The sequence below is a fragment of the Miscanthus floridulus genome, chromosome 2, assembly GCF_019320115.1.
Source record: "Miscanthus floridulus cultivar M001 chromosome 2, ASM1932011v1, whole genome shotgun sequence".
NCBI lineage: Eukaryota > Viridiplantae > Streptophyta > Magnoliopsida > Poales > Poaceae > Miscanthus > Miscanthus floridulus.
In genome coordinates, this window is record NC_089581.1 from 3,593,583 (window position 1) to 3,613,094 (window position 19,512).

At 43.4% G+C, this 19,512-nt stretch overlaps 1 pseudogene; it reads right to left on the minus strand.

Moving 5' to 3' along the window:
* Positions 1-802: 802 nt before the first annotated feature.
* LOC136537674 (uncharacterized) lies at positions 803-15,646 on the minus strand (annotated as a pseudogene).
* Positions 15,647-19,512: the final 3,866 nt, after the last annotated feature.

A 19,512-nucleotide genomic window follows, 5' to 3' on the forward strand; every position in this document is an offset into this window, starting at 1 on the left:
GATCCTGCTTAGTGAACTTTTGTAGATGGCGCAAACCCATCATATGAGCTGCTTATAACCTTATAAATTAGTAAAGTTTTGTTGATGGCGTAAACCCATCATATGAGCTGCTAAACCTTATAAATAGTACTATGCGTGCTACTATCATGCACAGGCATAAAAGTAGAAACATTCCGTGAGAAATTCCTACTTAGATTCACAAAACTAAACGAAATGGTAATACACAAGTTTGAGACTAGTTCCAGAAGAGGCACGTTCTATATATCACAGGCAGCCAAAAGGCCTATATTACTACTCTCTCATATCAAGTCGTCTCCCATACAACATGCAATTTATTTTCAGGTTTTAGTATCTCATTCCGTTACAAATACTGTTCTACAACAAAGACTTATCCACATAAGAAAACGAAGTTAAGGATAATCTTCAGCCATGTGCTAGGCAGAAGATGAAACCCACAAAATGTGCATTAAGTATCGGTAATAAACCAAACACAGCTCCTTCGTTAATAGTTGTAACTTAACCTTGGACTATGACCAATCAGTCATCACTAGTGGCTATATTGCAGAAATCAGAATTGAGAAAACCTGCACAGTGGACAGCCGCTAATGAGGATAAGTTGCAGTTCCACCATCCACCTAACCCACACGGCCCTGTTCGGTTTACTTTATAATCCGCACTATTCAGCTTGTTTTTTCAGCCGTAATAGTGTTTTTCTCTCATAGCAATTCAACCAGAATAGTATTTTTCAGCCAATTCAGTCAAGTTTCAGCAAACCGAACGGGGCCAGAATGAGACGTTTAGATTACACTCTAGAGGGCACAATACTAGCACTAGCTGCAGCATAGGCACCTGCAAGGCCATGAAGAGTCCTTGCGACTGTAGATGAACTTCGATTTGAATGCTTCTTCTGTAACATGAGCTAATGAGAAAAGGTTCATATTGCTATTCGGCAATCCCTTTTCCTGCAGCACTTTCATGACATGATGCCGGGGCACTAGCCGCTTCTCCAAGCTGAATGTGAGCAGGATAGGCCTTTCAATAATATACCGTGGCTCCATCGTAGCCTCGTTGACCAGAAACTCAGGCGGTTCGACAGGAGTGAAAAATAAGTCTAAATACTGTTGTGGCTGATTATGGTGAGAAAAAAATATTGTTCTGTCCGGCTGTTCACGTGAACAGTGTCACTATGAGTGCGCTGGCCAGCCCAGCCCCAGTCGGCCAGCCGGCCGAACGCGCTTACGAAGAAGAGTCGCATTAGAAAATCCTAGTATTTGTGGCATCTTGGACACTGCAATGGAAACCTCAGACTTAGAACAACCAAGAGTCCTCTTCAACAACTCAAGCTTGGCAGCAAGCTTCTCTTTGGACATACAGGCAATGACGGCCACTGCGTGCCCGAACAGCCCCGAAGTGGGAGGCACCCCAAGCTGTTCCGTCCGTGGCAAAAACTCTTTCACGCGTTCCGGGTTGTAGGTAAGCAACCTTGGGTTGTTTAAACACGCCTTAGCAACATCTAGAACACCACGCTGACGATACATAGCTATGTTGTTATCTTCTCAAGGCTCACCCAGAGGAGGCTCCAGTTCCTCTTTGCGACCACCAGGACCCGATCAAACGAGCCGAAGAAGGAGATGAAGAACTCAACCTTGGGAGCGACGTCGCAGCGGCGGAGAGAGCATGAGGCGACCAGGAGCAAGCGAGCGATCTAGGGAGTAGACAGACCGGCGCGGTCGCGGAGAGCGACAAGGTGGGGAGCGATGTTCTTCACGGAAGCGTGGAGGAGCAGCGGGTCCGCGGAGACGACGGCGGCGATGTCAGCGCGGGAGAGGCCGGCGCCGGAGAGCAGGGCGAGGATGGCATCGGGGTTGGAGGCGGAGATGAGGCGGCCAGAGGAGAGCTCCTCCAATGGTATGTTGGCTCTGTCCAGGAACACTCACACGAACGCAAAGAACAAGAAGCTCGACGACGAACGCCCCGGCCGACGAACGGCCTGTATGTTGGCTTTCTTATTTACTAGACTTGGCAACTTAAACAACCGAAGGAGTACATGGGTATAAATAGGCCAGGGACACACCACGGAGCTAGGCCTCCATGCCGGCCTTCACGCCCATGATCCGCACGACCCGCCCGGCGACGGCGCAAGAGCCACTCGCTCGTTCCGCACATCAAGGCGCTCCTCCATGCTGACCGGCGCCATGCACACCACCCCCTCTCAACGTACTTTGACTCTATCTAACTTGATCCTCGCAGCTATCCCACGATGTTCTGGTGTGGCAGAACCTCCTAAGTTATAGGGCCCACATGCATCTGTCACTGTCCGACGACCTTTGACATCTATGCATATATTTCCATGAACTTAAAAAGACTGTCGGGTGTCCTCAGGGAACCCCGAATCATCCACGATTTCCGAGCAGGATCACGTTACAGAGTCATTGCAGTATTACAACATTTATTCAAATATCAAAACCAGAGTAAAAACAGCGGAAGTCTTACGATAACATAGTTTACAAACTAGTTAATTCAAACCTTACAAACTAAGTTCTTTAATTATTATAAACCATAGTAGTAGTGGAGTGGCATAATTAATATATACATAACACATAAAATAAACACCCTGCCCAAGGATCACACATTTACTTCTCATCGTCAGAACGAACGATAGTCATGCAGCACAATCCAAAACAGATCTGCTCATGAGGCTCACCTACAACAAGGGGTCAACGAACCCTGAGTACAAAAGTACTCAACAAGACTTATCCGAAATATTAACTGATAAACTCAGTAATGCAGGCTCAGGGATTCAAGGTATAGCTTTAACAATGATCAAAGTTCTTTTGCGTAAAAGCTCTTTTAACAACATTCTTTATATAGAAAACTTCTCAAGAATTATATACAAAGCTGACACGATCCGCACTGAGATCATGAAACTTCATATTCAGCACCTTCACAAGCCTTATTCATGTTCCGGTTATTAATTCTACGATGATGAATAGTGAGTTGAGTCTCCATAACCGAGGAGCAACGACGATTCGAACCGATTATAAACCCAGCTGGGAATTCCAGACCACATGACATATGCAGGTCCCTGACCTCCATATACCAACCTACCCTCGGATCCTCTAAAACAAGAACGGGTCCGCGCCACCCGAGAACACAGTACTCCACCATTCCAGCCCATGGCCACGTGGGTACACGCTATTCCCGCCATCTCTCCACTCCTAGTGCACGAGTAGCCATTCTCGTAATAGAATTGCCAAGTTCAGGCTTACCGGAGTATGTGGTTAGTACTACAAATTCTCACCTCATACAATTCAACAACGGACGTGCCTTAATCGACACAGGCGGAAAGAACCCGCTCACAAGACCTCCATGTCTTGTGGCTCACACACACCGAGTCCGCCCGGTCTAGATTTATTACTCCACATTCCCATATCACATGCTAACATAATTAACCAATGTTCCATTTAAAACTTGCAGGTGGCAGGTAGTCACCCGACTTTCATCGTTCTACGCATAGCTAAGCAAAACTAGGCATATACGAGTTTAAAACTGATAAAATGGTAAATATGGAATAACAAGGGTGGTAATGCACCAATTAGGCTTTTACTTAACCCTTAATCACTTAATGCAGTAACGGAAAGCAAAAGCGAAATTAATTTGTAAAACACAAGGTAGGGTTGTATGCATCCGGGGCTTGCCTTCGTTGACGGAAAAGTCCGATTCCTACGACGTTACACAAGTATTCGATCTGACCTCAACAGACGGATTAACCTCTTCAACAGCTTGATTAACTACCACGTTTTCACCTTCGTTCACTACACGTAATAACAATGCCATGTTTAACATGATGCGGAATACGAAATATGATGCTCGATGATGGATGCAAAATTAATAATTTGAATACAACTTTCCTTCGCAGTACAGTTGCAAGTCAAACAAACTAAATCTTTTTCATAACACATATATCAACTGCCAAGGATCATTAACAACAAATGACCCGAGGTCATCACTCAATCCAAAAGTCCAAACAAAAACCTAAATCATTAAAGGTTACTATTTGCTTTTATGAATTAATTATTTAATTCAAAATTATGAAATAAATCAACTTATTCTAATTGAGCTCAAAATTTTAGTACATGTTTATTACATGTTAACTAAGTGGCAAAACAAATTTCATAATTTTTGGATAAATAAATAAGCCTAGAAAAATCATGGAAATCCATTTATGAATAAATTGAGCAATTTTTATCACATTTAAAAATTACTGAAAAACATTATTTCATATTTTTCTTAAATACTATACCTCACAGAGAAGTCACTCAAAAATTTTCATAATTTTTGGAGTTCTAAATAAATCTACACAAAAATAACAAAAACAGACACTATTTATTCAAATCTGAAAATAGAAAAATCCATTTGAACGCTGAGTCACTGACAACGGGTCCCACATGTCATCTTCAACCTCCGACGTTGACCACGGCAGCGACGGCTCTGATCGGAGATAACTCGCCGATGGTGAGTCCAATGGCGATGGCCAAGGTACCAAAACGTTCACCAAGACTAGGCGCATCTATTGACATCCCTACTTGATCCGATAACGGTCCTATGCTAGCTCAACGTCGGCCATAGCGGATGCGGTGGCACGGTAGTGCTACGCCGGTGAAATGAAGCTAAAAATGGGGAAACAGAGGGCATGGGAAGGTCCAGTAGCTCACCACGAACACGTTCAAGCAAGAATTAAGGCCGGAGAAGCAACGGTGAAGCGGGGCGGCGTTCACAGCGATCACGGCGGTGCGAGCAGTGGCGACGGTGGTGTTCCAGTGGCTGTGGTGGACAAAATGAGCAATCAACAAGATATTAAGCACCACGGCATCACGGAGAAGCTGAAACAATGCTTCCCGAGATCAGAAGCTCACCGTAGAGTACTGGCCACGACGGCGCTCGCTCGACGGGGACTCTGCCGGCCGCGAGGAAGAAGAGCATGGTCAGCGAGTTCCCGGCGAAATCAGTCGACCACAGTTGGCTGGGTGGATGCGCAAGAGAAAGACAGAACTGGAACGGCCTTTACCAAGACGACCACGGCGCTAGGGAGACGGTGCGGGCTCGCCGGAGCTATGGCGGTGGCGTCGGGAAAACAGAGCAAGAGAACGGGCCAACGGCGACGGCCTGGGCTAAATAGAGCAGCTCAGAAGCGCAAGGAAGCTACACTGTGGCCTTCACTGCGTCAGTGCGACGCCAAAGACGGCCACGACCGCGCCTGGAAGCAAACCAAAGGTCGCCGCCGGTGTAGCTTGAGCGGTGAGTACTGTTCATCAAATTTACAAAATTGCCCTCCAGTTTGAAACTCAAATTACTCCCAAATTTTTGCAACAACTCAAAAATCTCCAAAAATAAAAGTTGTTCAAAATCAAAAGTTCTACAACTTTGCTTTTATAACCATCTCCTAATTCGGTCTAGATTTTGAAATGAACTTTTGAATTTGAATAGGGAAATTTACCGAATTACGCCTTTTTGATTTACTCAAAAATTTTCTAAACAACTTGAAAAACTCCAAAAACAAACTTTGTATAACTTGCCAAGCTCTACACTTTTGCTTTTGGGCCCAACCCCAAAATATGCTTAGATTTTGAAATGGATTTTCAGGGTAGGGTTTAAATGTTGAAAAGCGGGGTTTTCTGGAAAAATTCAAAATCCAAACAAACATTGAACTTGAGTCAAACAATACAATGCAACACATACCACATAAATATAAACTTGTTTTAGCGTATGCATCTCAAAGTATCACCAAATGCCAAATGCTTTGCAATGCATATGATGACATGTCAGATTTTAATATTTAAACACCCAAGGTGTTACAATCCTTCTCCCTAAAAGAAATCTCGCCCCGAGATTCAAAGCCATAGGGTAAGTAATGGAAAAGGAAATGTGTCATGAGAACACATACAAACTCTGTCCATAAAACAGCCGAGGTTACTTTACAAAACATAACTTGTAGCAACCGAGCTCAACTAACATTATTCTATTCTATATTGACGCTAGAAATTCTAGAAACTTTTCTAACAAGTAGTCTTCTGATTCCTAAGTAGCTTCCTCTTCTGAATGTTGATTCCATTGTATTTTATAGAACTTGATTGTCCATCTTCGAGTAACACGATCTTTCTGATCTAACACTCGGATATGATATTTGGAATAAGTTAAATCTGGTTCTAGTTCCACTCCTTCAACTTCAACATTCTGTTCAGGCACTCGGAGACACTTCTTCAATTGAGAAACATGGAACACATCATGCATAGCTGCAAGATGTTCAGGTAATTGCAAGCGATATGCCACTTTTCCATATCTTTCCAAAATTTGATATGGTCCAATATATCGAGGTGCCAACTTTCCTTTAACACCAAAACGGGTAACTCCCTTCATTGGTGATACTTTCAGATATATAAAATCTCCTTTGGTAAATACCAATGGTCTCCATCTTCTATCCGCATAACTCTTTTATCGGGATTGAGCTATCTTCAAATTTCTCTGTATTTGCCTAACCTTGTCTTCTGTTTCTTTCACAAGGTCAACTCCAAAGGATCTTCTTTCTCCAGGTTCAGACCAACTCAATGATGTTCTGCATCTATGACCATAGAGTGCTTCAAATGGAGCCATTCTAATGTTTTCTTGATAACTATTGTTGTATGAGAACTCGACCAAAGGTAAGCATTCATCCCACTTATTGGAATAGTTAAGGACACAACACCTTAACATATCTTCAAGTACTTGATTGACTCTTTCCGTCTGTCCATCAGTCTGTGGATGATAAGCTATACTATACAGAAGTTTAGTACCCAATGAAGAATGCAATTGTTTCCAAAAGTTGGAGACAAACTGTGTACCTCTATCTGACACAATAGTCTTGGGTACTCCATGCAAACTCATGATTCTTGCTAAGTACATCTTGGCATATTGGATCGTAGGATATATTGTCTTGACTGGAAGAAAATGTGCTGACTTAGTGAGTCGATCTATAATAACCCATACTGAGTCAAATCCTTTTGATGTCTTGGGTAGACCAACAATAAAATCCATACTTATGTCCTCCCACTTCCAAGATGGAATAGACAATGGTTGTAATTCACCAGCAGACCTCAAATGTATAGCTTTCACCTTTTGACAAGTATCACACTTCGCTATATATCTAGCAATTTCTATTTTCATTTTAGTCCACCAGAATCTTTGCTTCAAATCATGGTACATCTTGTTGCTTCCTGGATGGATAGATAACCTAGTAGCATGTGCCTCATCTAGAATTGACTGCCGCAACTCAGGAACTTTTGGTACCACTAGGCGATCCTTGAACCACAACACATCTTCATTGTCAATGCTAAAGCATTCCGCTTTTCCATTCTTGACTTTTTCCTTAATATGGGCTATACCCTTGTTTTCCTTCTGAGTAGCAATAACTTGATCTCAAATAGTGGCTTCAACAATTATGTTGGTCAAACTTCCTTGTTGAATTACTTCTACATTCAACTTCTCCATTTCTTGACATAAATTCAAATCCATTGTCCTCATTGTTAGACAATTGCAATAACCTTTGCGACTGAGGGTATCTGCAACTACATTTGCTTTACCGGGGTGATAATGTACTTCCAAGTCATAATCCTTAATCAGTTCTAACCGTCTTCTCTGTCGCATGTTCAACTCTGATTGAGTAAAGATATACTTTAGGCTTTTGTGGTCTGTATACATATGACATGTATTACCAAGCAGGTAATGCCGCCAAATTTTCAGAGCATGAACCACAGCTGCTAACTCCAAGTCATGGGTCGGATAGTGTTCTTCATGTTGCTTAAGTTGCCGGGATGCATAAGCAATGACTCGACCTTCTTGCATCAATACACATCCAATACCAATACCTAAAGCATCACAATAAACATCAAACAGCTTCTTGATGTTAGGTTGGGCTAATACTGGTGTAGTGGTTAATAGTCTCTTCAAAGTCTGGAAAGCCTCCTCACAATCTGATGACCAGACAAACTTAACTTGGTTCTTCAACAATTCAGTTATGGACTTTGATATTTTTGAGAAATCTAAAATAAACCGGTGGTAATATCCCGCCAAACCCAAAAAACTCCAAACTTGATGAACTGTGGTTGGCGGTTTCCAATCAAGCACGTCCTTCACTTTGCTTGGATCAACTGCAACTCCTTCGGCTGACAAGACATGTCCAAGAAATTGCACTTCCTTAAGCCAAAAATCACACTTGCTGAACTTGGCATATAGTTGATGTTCTCTCAAACGGGTCAGAACAATTCTAAGATGTTCCGCATGTTCTTTCTTATTCTTGGAATATACTAAAATGTCATCAATAAACACCACTACAAACCTGTCTAGCTCAGGCATGAATACTGAGTTCATTAGATACATGAAATGAGCTGGAGCATTTGTTAAACCAAAAGACATTACCAAGTATTCATATAACTCATATCTTGTGGTAAATGCCGTTTTGGGAATATCTTCAGGCTTTATCTTGATTTGGTGATATCCTGATCTCAAATCTATCTTGGAGAAAACTTTGGCTCCGGCCAATTGATCAAAAAGCAGATCTATCCGAGGTAATGGATATTTATTCTTGATGGTCACTTCATTCAACGGACGATAGTCAACACATAACCTCAGGGTCTCATCTTTCTTTTTCACAAAAATTACCAGACATCCCCAAGGTGAGGAACTAGGTTGGATAAACCCTTTCTCAATCAATTCTTGTAACTGAGTCTTCAACTCGGCCAATTCCTTAGGTGCCATCCTATAAGCTCTCCGAGAAATCGGAGCTGTTCCAGGTTGTAACTCTATATTAAACTGTACATCCCTATCAGGTGATAGACCGGGTAAATCTTTAGGAAACACATCCGGAAATTTACACACTACCAGAATATCTCTAATCTCTTTGACAGCAGTTGCACAAATCTTGCCCACTGATCTTCTTAGGGTTGGAAGTTGGATAAGAAGTTGAGAATTACTATCAGGCAAACTCACTCGTAAGGTCCTATTTAAAGCATCTATAACAGCCTTATGCTGATACATCCAATTCATTCCCAAGATTACATCTATATCCTGATCCTTAAGGATAATCATGGTAGTAGGAAAAATATGCCCACCCAGGTTTACGGGTACCTGGTATACCATTTCCTTAGTACATAGATGTCCCCCGGGCGACTGTATAAAGAAACTTTCCTTTGTTGCCCCAATTGAAATTTCATACTTCACGACAAATGTTCTATTGATGAATGAATGCGATGCGCCAGAATCAAAAAGTATAACTGTAGGGTGATTGGCAACAGGAAACATACCCATCATTACTGGCTCCCCTTCTAGAATTTCTCTAGCTTGAATATAGAACACCCGTCCTGTCTTCCTCTCATCTTTGCCCTTCTAAGCATTCTGATTGGGGTTCTTGTTTGGTGCCTGACCCTGTTGTTGATTAGCAGGGGCCTTCTGATAATTTTGATTAGCCTGCCTAGGATATGGACATTCCCTGGAGAAATGACCAGTTCTTCCACAATTGTAACATGGATAGTTGTGACCCTGGGATGTTGGAGCATTGCCACCAGGAGCATTGGTTGACTGTGAATTCGGATAGGTTATAGCAGGACGGACATTTGACTGTTGCCTAGCTTGGAACTGCGACGGACGATAAGGAGGACGATTATGATGTACTAGATGATAAATCACCCTCTGCCTCTTCTGATTTCCACCAAAAGATCCAGACGGCACACTCTTTTTTTTTGAGCTCCTTATGTTGCCGATACTTTGACTCTAAACCAATTGCAATATTTACGGCCTCATAGTAAGTGACATTGGTGCAAGTGGTCATCATAGTCTGCAACTTGGTATTCAGGCCTCTCATAAACCACCTCTTCTTCTTGGCATCAGTATTGACATGTTCGAATGCATATTGGGACAGATGATTAAATCTTCCCACATACTGCATCACGGTTTGATCTCCTTGTTTCAAAGAAAGGAATTCATCTAGCTTCATAGCCATCACTCCTTCAGGGATATAATGGGCTTTGAAGGTAGTACGAAACTCAGCCCAAGTTATTGGAATGCCAGCAGGTTGCATAGCCACTAAGTTTGCCCACCAAGCACTTGCTGCTCCTCTAAGTTGTTGGGCGGCAAACATAGGTTTCTAATACTCCATACATGGGATAAGGTCAAATTTCTGCTCCATGGTTCGAAGCCAGTCATCAGCCTCTAATGGTTCATCTGCCTTGGTGAACACTGGGGGTCTTGTGTCTGTGAAATCAACATATGTAGCCTCTTGTCGGTTATGGTGGCGTCCATGGTTTCCGTACATCTGATTCTGATTACTCTGGGCCATCTCATGAAGCAAACGAGAATTTTCAGCCGTCACATTGACAAGTGCAGTTATAGCATTAGCTAAATTGGTTGGAACAGGTGGTGGATCTGGAATACCATCCTCATCTTGTGAAGTTCCAGGAATATACGAACCCCGCATACGACGCATCTGCTCATAACAAACCAAACTTTATTCACATGTCTTTATTGAATTGTACCAAAGCTTACTCTAGACACATTACAAAGAGTTTACTAATGTACAAACAAACCCACGAGTACGAGAACAAAACTACTTAACTTAACTAGAGCTACTATTATACAACTCTACTCTTTTCCTCAATTTCTTCAAACTTTAGGCTCGGTATCCATTCTGGAATTATTACCACCTTCATCATCACTTTCATCGATCATTACTAATTCTTCAGGATCTTCTTCTTCTTCCTTTCCCGATTCATCATCATCGGCAAGGATGACACTGGGGTCCATGGCATCAGCTTGAGGCTCATGATTCGGATTTAGTAGATTGCTAAGCCTATGAACTTCCTCATGTAGATATGTATTATGTTCTTCTAAATCTTCTACATAGAATTCTAGCTCATGAGTTCTAGCTCTAGCTACATTTTCCCTGTGCCAAGCTTCATTTCTTCCCTCCATCGTACGAACTAACATACTTTCACAGTTCCTATGCGCGGTGGTGAGCTGCCTCAATTGACCATGTAATTCTCCTATTTGTATAACATCCAAAGCCCTATCTCTAGTAGATTGTGCTAACTCCATAGAAACCCTTAGTATCTCTACTTGGGGATCAGGCCTAGTACTGCTACTGCTAGCACCATCATTTTTAGGGGCAAGTTGGTGACAAGGAACTCCTTTGGGTCCGGTGGACTTACGGGGCGTCATCTTGGCACGAGCCATACTGTAGGAAGCCAATTTAATCCAAGTAAGACCATTTGATCAAAATCCAAAAAGTAGCTAAGATGGATTACATTCCTCCAACCAGACTCACTACTTAATTCCAGACTAAGAGGTGAAGGAAGTAACGAGTGAATTATTCCTGATGCATGAATCGTTCTTACGAACAAAAACAGCAAAGTTTATAATACACATAAACAACATTTATTTTTATATAGGGCATAGTATAATTACTACTCCACCACACAAAAACTTTTTATTCCAATAGGGAATGGTGAGAAAGAAATAAGATAAGTCAGAAGCAATTTGGACCAAATTAACAAGTTAAATTTAGTCATCCAAATCATTTTGAAGTTTTTGTAAAACAATACAACAAAAACCTTATAACGATCGCTCTGATACCATTCTGTGGCAGAACCTCCTAAGTTATAGGGCCCACATGCATCTGTCACTGTCCGGCGACCTTTGACATCTATGCATATGTTTCCATGAACTTAAAAAGACTGTCGGGTGTCCTCGGGGAACCCCGAATCATCCACGATTTCCGAGCAGGATCACGTTACAGAGTCATTGTAGTATTACAACATTTATTCAAATATCAAAACCAGAGTAAAAACAGCGGAAGTCTTACGATAACATAGTTTACAAACCAGTTAATTCAAACCTTACAAACTAAGTTCTTTCATTATTACAAACCATAGTAGTAGTGGAGTGGCATAATTAATATATACATAACACACAAAATAAACATCCTGCCTAAGGATCACACATTTACTTCTCATCGTTAGAACGAACGATAGTCATGCAGCACGATCCAAAACAGATCTGCTCATGAGGCTCACCTGCAACAAGGGGTCAACGAACCCTGAGTACAAAAGTACTCAACAAGACTTATCCGAAATATTAACTGATAAACTCAGTAATGCAGGCTTAGGGATTCAAGGTATAGCTTTAACAATGATCAAAGTTCTTTTGCGTAAAAGCTCTTTTAACAACATTCTTTATATAGAAAACTTCTCAAGAATTATATACAAAGCTGACACGATCCACACTGAGATCATGAAACTTCATATTCAGCACCTTCACAAGCCTTATTCAAGTTCCGGTTATTAATTCTACGATGATGAACAGTGAGTTGAGTCTCCATAACCGAGGAGCAACGACGATTCGAACCGATTATAAACCCAGCTGGGAATTCCAGACCACACGACATATGCAGGTCCCTGACCTCCATATACCAACCTACCCTCGGATCCTCTAAAACAAGAACGGGTCCGCGCCATCCGAGAACACAGTACTCCACCATTCCAGCCCATGGCCACGTGGGTACATGCTATTCCCGCCATCTCTCCACTCCTAGTGCGCGAGTAGCCATTCTCGTAATAGAATTGCTAAGTTCAGGCTTACCGGAGTATGTGGTTAGTACTACAAATTCTCACCTCATACAATTCAACAACGGACGTGCCTTAATCGACACAGGCGGAAAGAACCCGCTCACAAGACCTCCATGTCTTGTGGCTCACACACACCGAGTCCGCCCGGTCTAGATTTATTACTCCACATTCCCATATCACATGCTAACATAATTAACCAATGTTCCATTTAAAACTTGCAGGTGGCAGGTAGTCACCTGACTTTCATCGTTCTACGCATAGCTAAGCAAAACTAGGCATATACGAGTTTAAAACTGATAAAATGGTAAATATGGAATAACAAGGGTGGTAATGCACCAATTAGGCTTTTACTTAACCCTTAATCACTTAATGCAGTAACGGAAAGCAAAAGCGAAATTAATTTGTAAAACACAAGGTAGGGTTGTATGCATCCGGGGCTTGCCTTCGTTGACGGAAAAGTCCGATTCCTACGACGTTACACAAGTATTCGATCTGACCTCAACAGACGGATTAACCTCTTCAACAGCTTGATTAACTACCACGTTTTCACCTTCGTTCACTACACGTAATAACAATGCCATGTTTAACATGATGCGGAATACGAAATATGATGCTCGATGATGGATGCAAAATTAATAATTTGAATACAACTTTCTTTCGCAGTACAGTTGCAAGTCAAACAAACTAAATCTTTTTCATAACACATATATCAACTGCCAAGGATCATTAACAACAAATGACCCGAGGTCATCACTCAATCCAAAAGTCCAAACAAAAACCTAAATCATTAAAGGTTACTATTTGCTTTTATGAATTAATTATTTAATTCAAAATTATGAAATAAATCAACTTATTCTAATTGAGCTTAAAATTTTAGTACATGTTTATTACATGTTAACTAAGTGGCAAAACAAATTTCATAATTTTTGGATAAATAAATAAGCCTAGAAAAATCATGGAAATCCATTTATGAATAAATTGAGCAATTTTTATCACATTTAAAAATTACTGAAAAACATTATTTCATATTTTTCTTAAATACTATACCTCACAGAGAAGTCACTCAAAAATTTTCATAATTTTTGGAGTTCTAAATAAATCTACACAAAAATAACAAAAACAGACACTATTTATTCAAATCTGAAAATAGAAAAATCCATTTGAACGCTGAGTCACTGACAACGGGTCCCACATGTCATCTTCAACCTCCGACGTTGACCACGGCAGCGACGGCTCTGACCAGAGATAACTCGCCGACGGTGAGTCCAATGGCGATGGCCAAGGTACCAAAACGTTCACCAAGACTAGGCGCATCTATTGACATCCCTACTTGATCCGATAACGGTCCTATGCTAGCTCAACGTCCGCCATGGCGGATGCGGTGGCACGGCAGTGCTATGTCGGCAAAACAAAGCCGAAAATAGGGAAACAGAGGGCATGGGAAGGTCCAGTAGCTCACCACGAACACGTTCAAGCAAGAATTTAGGTCGGAGAAGCAACGGTGAAGCGGGGTGGCGTTCACAGCGATCATGGCGGTGCGAGCAATGGCGACGGCGGTGTTCCAGTGGCTGTGGTGGACAAAACGAGCAATCAACAAGATATTAAGCACCACGGCATCATGGAGAAGCTAAAACAATGCTTCCCGAGATCAGAAGCTCACCGTAGAGTACTGGCCACGACGGTGCTCGCTCGACGGGGACTCTGCCGTCCGCGAGGAAGAAGAGCGTGGTCAGCGAGTTCCCGGCGAAATCAGCCGACCATAGTTGGCTGGGTGGATGCGCAAGAGAAAGATGGAACTGGAACGGCCTTTACTAAGACGACCACGGCGCTAGGGAGACGGTGCGGGCTCGCCGGAGCTATGGCGGTGGCGTCGGGAAAACAGAGCAAGAGAACGGGGCCAACGGCGACGGCCTGGGCTAAATAGAGCAGCTCAGAAGCGCAAGGAAGCTACGCTGTGGCCTTCACCGCGCCAGCACGACGCCAAAGACGGCCACGACCGCGCCTGGAAGCAAACCGAAGGTCGCCGCCGGTGTAGCTTGAGCGGTGAGTACTGTTCATCGAATTTACAAAATTGCCCTCCAGTTTGAAACTCAAATTACTCCCAAATTTTTGCAACAACTCAAAAATCTCCAAAAATAAAAGTTGTTCAAAATCAAAAGTTCTACAACTTTTCTTTTATAACCATCTCCTAATTCGGTCTAGATTTTGAAATGAACTTTTGAATTTGAATAGGGAAATTTACCGAATTACGCCTTTTTGATTTACTCAAAAATTTTCTAAACAACTTGAAAAACTCCAAAAACAAACTTTGTATAACTTGCCAAGCTCTACACTTTTGCTTTTGGGCCCAACCCCAAAATATGCTTAGATTTTGAAATGGATTTTCAGGGTAGGGTTTAAATGTTGAAAAGCGGGGTTTTCTGGAAAAATTCAAAATCCAAACAAACATTGAACTTGAGTCAAACAATACAATGCAACACATACCACATAAATATAAACTTGTTTTAGTGTATGCATCTCAAAGTTTCACCAAATGCCAAATGCTTTGCAATGCATATGATGACATGTCAGATTTTAATATTTAAACACCCAAGGTGTTACATCTGGTGGACTCCCACACGATCCTAACTACCTGCAACGGCAACATGAACACACCATGTTCCGTGCACAGCATGAACCGGCAACACATTGCCACGCGACACACAACACCCTGATTGGACAAACACCCAAGTCAGGTTTATTCCTAACATGGTCGTCTATTGGATTCTCTAGATAACTCCTTGGACGCCTTCTTGGACACCTTGAGGGCTTGGGCGGGCGCGAAGCCGTAGGCGGCGATGAGGTAGTTGTCAAAGGGGAAGGGTGTGGGGACGGTGGCCATGGAGGTGGAGGTAGAGAGGAGGTGGCACGCGCTGGAGTGGATGGGGGAGGGAAGCCCCGGGGAGGCGACGTGGAGTGGGGAGTAGAGGGAGGAGGCGATTTCGGAGGCGCAGCATGGCGCCCACACGGCCACTACCTTGCTCCCGCCTACCCTGTGGCCGGCGTGGCTACTCTAGTCGTCTGTGCTGCCACTCCTTGATTCGGGGGCGAGGGAGGCAGTCGAGACGAGAGGTGGAGTGGCAGAGCCCTCTGGAGCTGGGCTCCTGGGAGAAGGCCGTGTGGTCGATTTGGAATGCTGGGCTGCCAAACGAGCACATGACTTGGGCCGTATGGACTGGGCCATCAAAATCTAAGCAAAGTTCTCCATGCTGCACGCGACTTTTTTTTGTGAATTGCTTGCCTTTCATAAATCAGCCAGCCGAAGCCTCAACCAAGATCAAGTCATACACACATGCTGGAGTAACACGCCACACCTCCGAGCAATGTGAACTAGAAACCTGACGAGCTAACAAATGTGCAACCTTATTACAACTTCTACTAATAAAAGAGAAAGAAAACTCTTGAAAGGTAAGGCTAATTTCCTCCATCTCCTTTAGAATCAGATTAATGATGGATCTTTGTGACTCCTTCCACAATTGCACAACCTGGAGACAGTCGGTTTCCAAGGCCACCCGACATAAACCCATCTATGTAGCAAGCTTCATGCCATCCCTACACACCAAGGCCTCCATGGAGCAAACATCAAGACCACGCTCATACCAGATTGCTTGTGCCGAATAGAACGTGCCTTGATCATCTCTGATAATGGACGAGGTTGCTCCTTGCTTACTTTCTTCAGAGAACGCAGCATCCATATTAATCTTCGACCATCCACCTCCGGCTTTCTCCATTTATCCCTATTGTATGCTGGAGCTGGTTTGTCAAATTGGTGGCTCAGCTGCCATAAATCATAAGCTGTATCTTTGGCCCAGAGCACCGCTTGCTGAACCAGCATCGTCAGCTCTCGGTTCCTCAGCATCCAAAGCGCCCACATTCCAATCATAATCAGAGCACGATCTCGTCTTGGGCAAAGCTGTGGCATCAAATCAGCAGCCCACGTCTCAGCATTCAGGCTTGGTAATTTGACCCCTATTGTCCATCTTGTATATTGCCAGAACTGCCTCGCCACTGTGCAGTCCAAGAGTACATGCCTGATCGATTCTTCTGGCTCCCCACAGACCTCACAGAAGGCCTCCGGTTCTATGTGCCTTCTGAATAAAATTTGCTTCGTCGGTAGGAATTCGTGCAAAACACGCCACCAGAACACTCTAAGTTTGGGAGGGACCTCCAGCTTCCAAATTTTTTCCATATAGCATCATCAGAAGAGCTAGGTAAATGGCCAAAGGATTCTTCCCATTTCCTCCTGTATATAATCTTGTATGCCGAGTGGACAGAATAAATCCCAGAACGCTCTGGTTCCCATGCCCAAAAATCACCATCTCCTCGACCCAGCGGCTGTCGCAATATAGCTGCTGCATCAATTGGCAACACCAGTGCTCTCACTGCCTCAACATTCCAGGATCTGCTAGTTGTCAGCAGTTTAGAAACTAGATTCGGATGCCCGACAACTCTTGGTGTGATTGGCCTAGCATCAAAGTGCTCTGCCATCCATCAATCACCCCAAATAGCAGTAGAATCTCCATCGACCACCCTTCTGATCAGACCCCACTGTAGTACGTCTTGGCCTGCTAGGATCGCCCTCCACGTACTGCTCGCGTGCTTTTTCCAGGTAGTCCTCAAGAACTCCGTGTCATGATAATAGCGCCCTTTAAGAACTCTCGCACAAAGTGAGTTTGGTCTCGTGATGAGGCGCCAACCTTGCTTTCCAAGCATTGCCAAGTTGAAACTCCTCATGTCTCGAAAACCCATGCCTCCTTTATGTTTTGGTTGATTAAGACGCTCCCAACTCATCCAATGCATGTGCCGGTTATCAGCAGAGCTACCCCACCAATAATTGGCCACAACACTTCTCATCTTCAGCCTGTTCGCTTGTTGGTTTCAGCCAGCCCAAATCAGCTAGTCAACAGTATTTTCCTCTCACAACAAACCAGCACCAGCCAGCCCAAACTAGCTCAGAAACCAACCAGCGAACAGGCCGCTTGTCGCATATATTGAGAGGTAGAAGAAAGCAACTCATAGAATAAGTGGGTACCGCCTGGGCAATTGATTTAATCAAAACCTCTCTACCTGCACAACTTGCCTCACGTCCGCATCAACTTTCAATTCTACCTTTCACCTGGGATGGCAGGTATTCAAAACAGTCGCTCAACTTTCTTCCTGCCTCCGTGGGTAGTCCTAGATAGTGTTCAGCCAGGACTTCCTTTTGGATATCAAGCCTCTGACTAACCACTTACTTCATCTCCACAGGACAGTTTTTGCTGAAGAATATGGCTGATTTATCCCGATTTACCAACTGTCCGGATCCACGATGATATCTGTCTAGAATCTCTACCAGTCTGTTAGCCCCTCCTTGCGATGCTTCAGAAAATACTATGCAGTCATCCGCAAAGAGCAGGTGCGATATCTAGGGGGAGTGAACTCCAACTCTTACACCCCTTGATATGTACACTGGACCAATAGCTTTCAGCATACAAGATAAACCCTCAGAGCATAGCAAGAATAGGTATGGGGAAATGGGGTCCCCTTGCCTGATTCCTCTAGATGGTAGTCAATACGCCATTGATTTTGATAGTGAAACAAATTGTTGTTACACACCTCATAATACGGTTCACAAAATCAGCATGAAAACCAAGTTTTAGCATGATCCTTCTAAGATACTCCCACTCTACACGATCATACGCCTTGGCCATGTCCAATTTCACAGCACACGCTCCAGATTTCCCTTTCTTCCTTTTCAGATAATGGATGCACTCATAAGCTATGAGTACATTGTCTGTTATCAAGCGTCCAGGCACAAAGGTGCTCTGCTCTTCTACAATAATATCATCTAAGAATTCACGCATTCTCATAGCCAGAACCTTTGAGCATAACTTGTACAGAACATTACATAAAGAAATAGGTCTAAATTCTTTCATAACCTGAGGATTTCTTGTCGTGGGAATTAAAATAATGGTAGTAAGGTTAATATCATCCGGCATACCTCCACCATTGAGAAAATCCAACACCGCTGTTGTGATCTCATTGCCCATCAAATCCTAGTGTAACTGGTAAAAGCCAGCTGTAAATCCATCTGGCCCCGGGGCTTTGCTCGGCTTCATAAGTTGCAAAGCTTGCTTAACCTCCACAGCTAAGTAGGGCCGTAGCAGCCGATCATTCATCTTAGTCAAGACCTTGGGAAGCACATGATCAAGCACCAGGTCCGGCAACAACTCTTCTTGGGCTGAGAAGAGCTGGCGATAGTAGTTAGTAGCGATCTCCTCTATTTCTGCCTGCTCCGTTGCCATCGACCCATCTTCTCTTCATAGAGCCATAATTTTATTCCTCTTGGCCCGTGCTTGTGACTTGGCTTGAAACATCGCCATATTGCAATCTCCATCCTTAAGCCAATCAAGACGCGCTCTCTGTCTTTCCATAATTTCTTCTCTTGATAGCATTTCAGACATCCGCGCCATAATTTGTCGCTCGTGTCTAGAAGGTCCCGAGCCTAGCGATTGCCCTCGGACTTCCTCCAGCTCACGCCTAAGAGTTGCCAACGCCTTCCGCACCGAGCCAAAGACGTCCTGCTCCTAGGTCTGTAGCGAGGACTGCACACCTTTCAGCTTTGTGTGCATGTCTCCCAATCTAGTAGCTCCTCCATTCGATGACCAAGCATCACGAATAAGAGCCATGTAAGAAGGGTCATGCTGCCACATGTTTTCATAGCGAAAATTTCGCTTTCATCTTCTCCTGTTCAAGGAGTGTTCCAAGCATTCTACCACCAGTGTATAGTGGTCTGATATTGTCGTTTGAACATGCCAGACCTTAACTTCGCGGAACAAGTCAA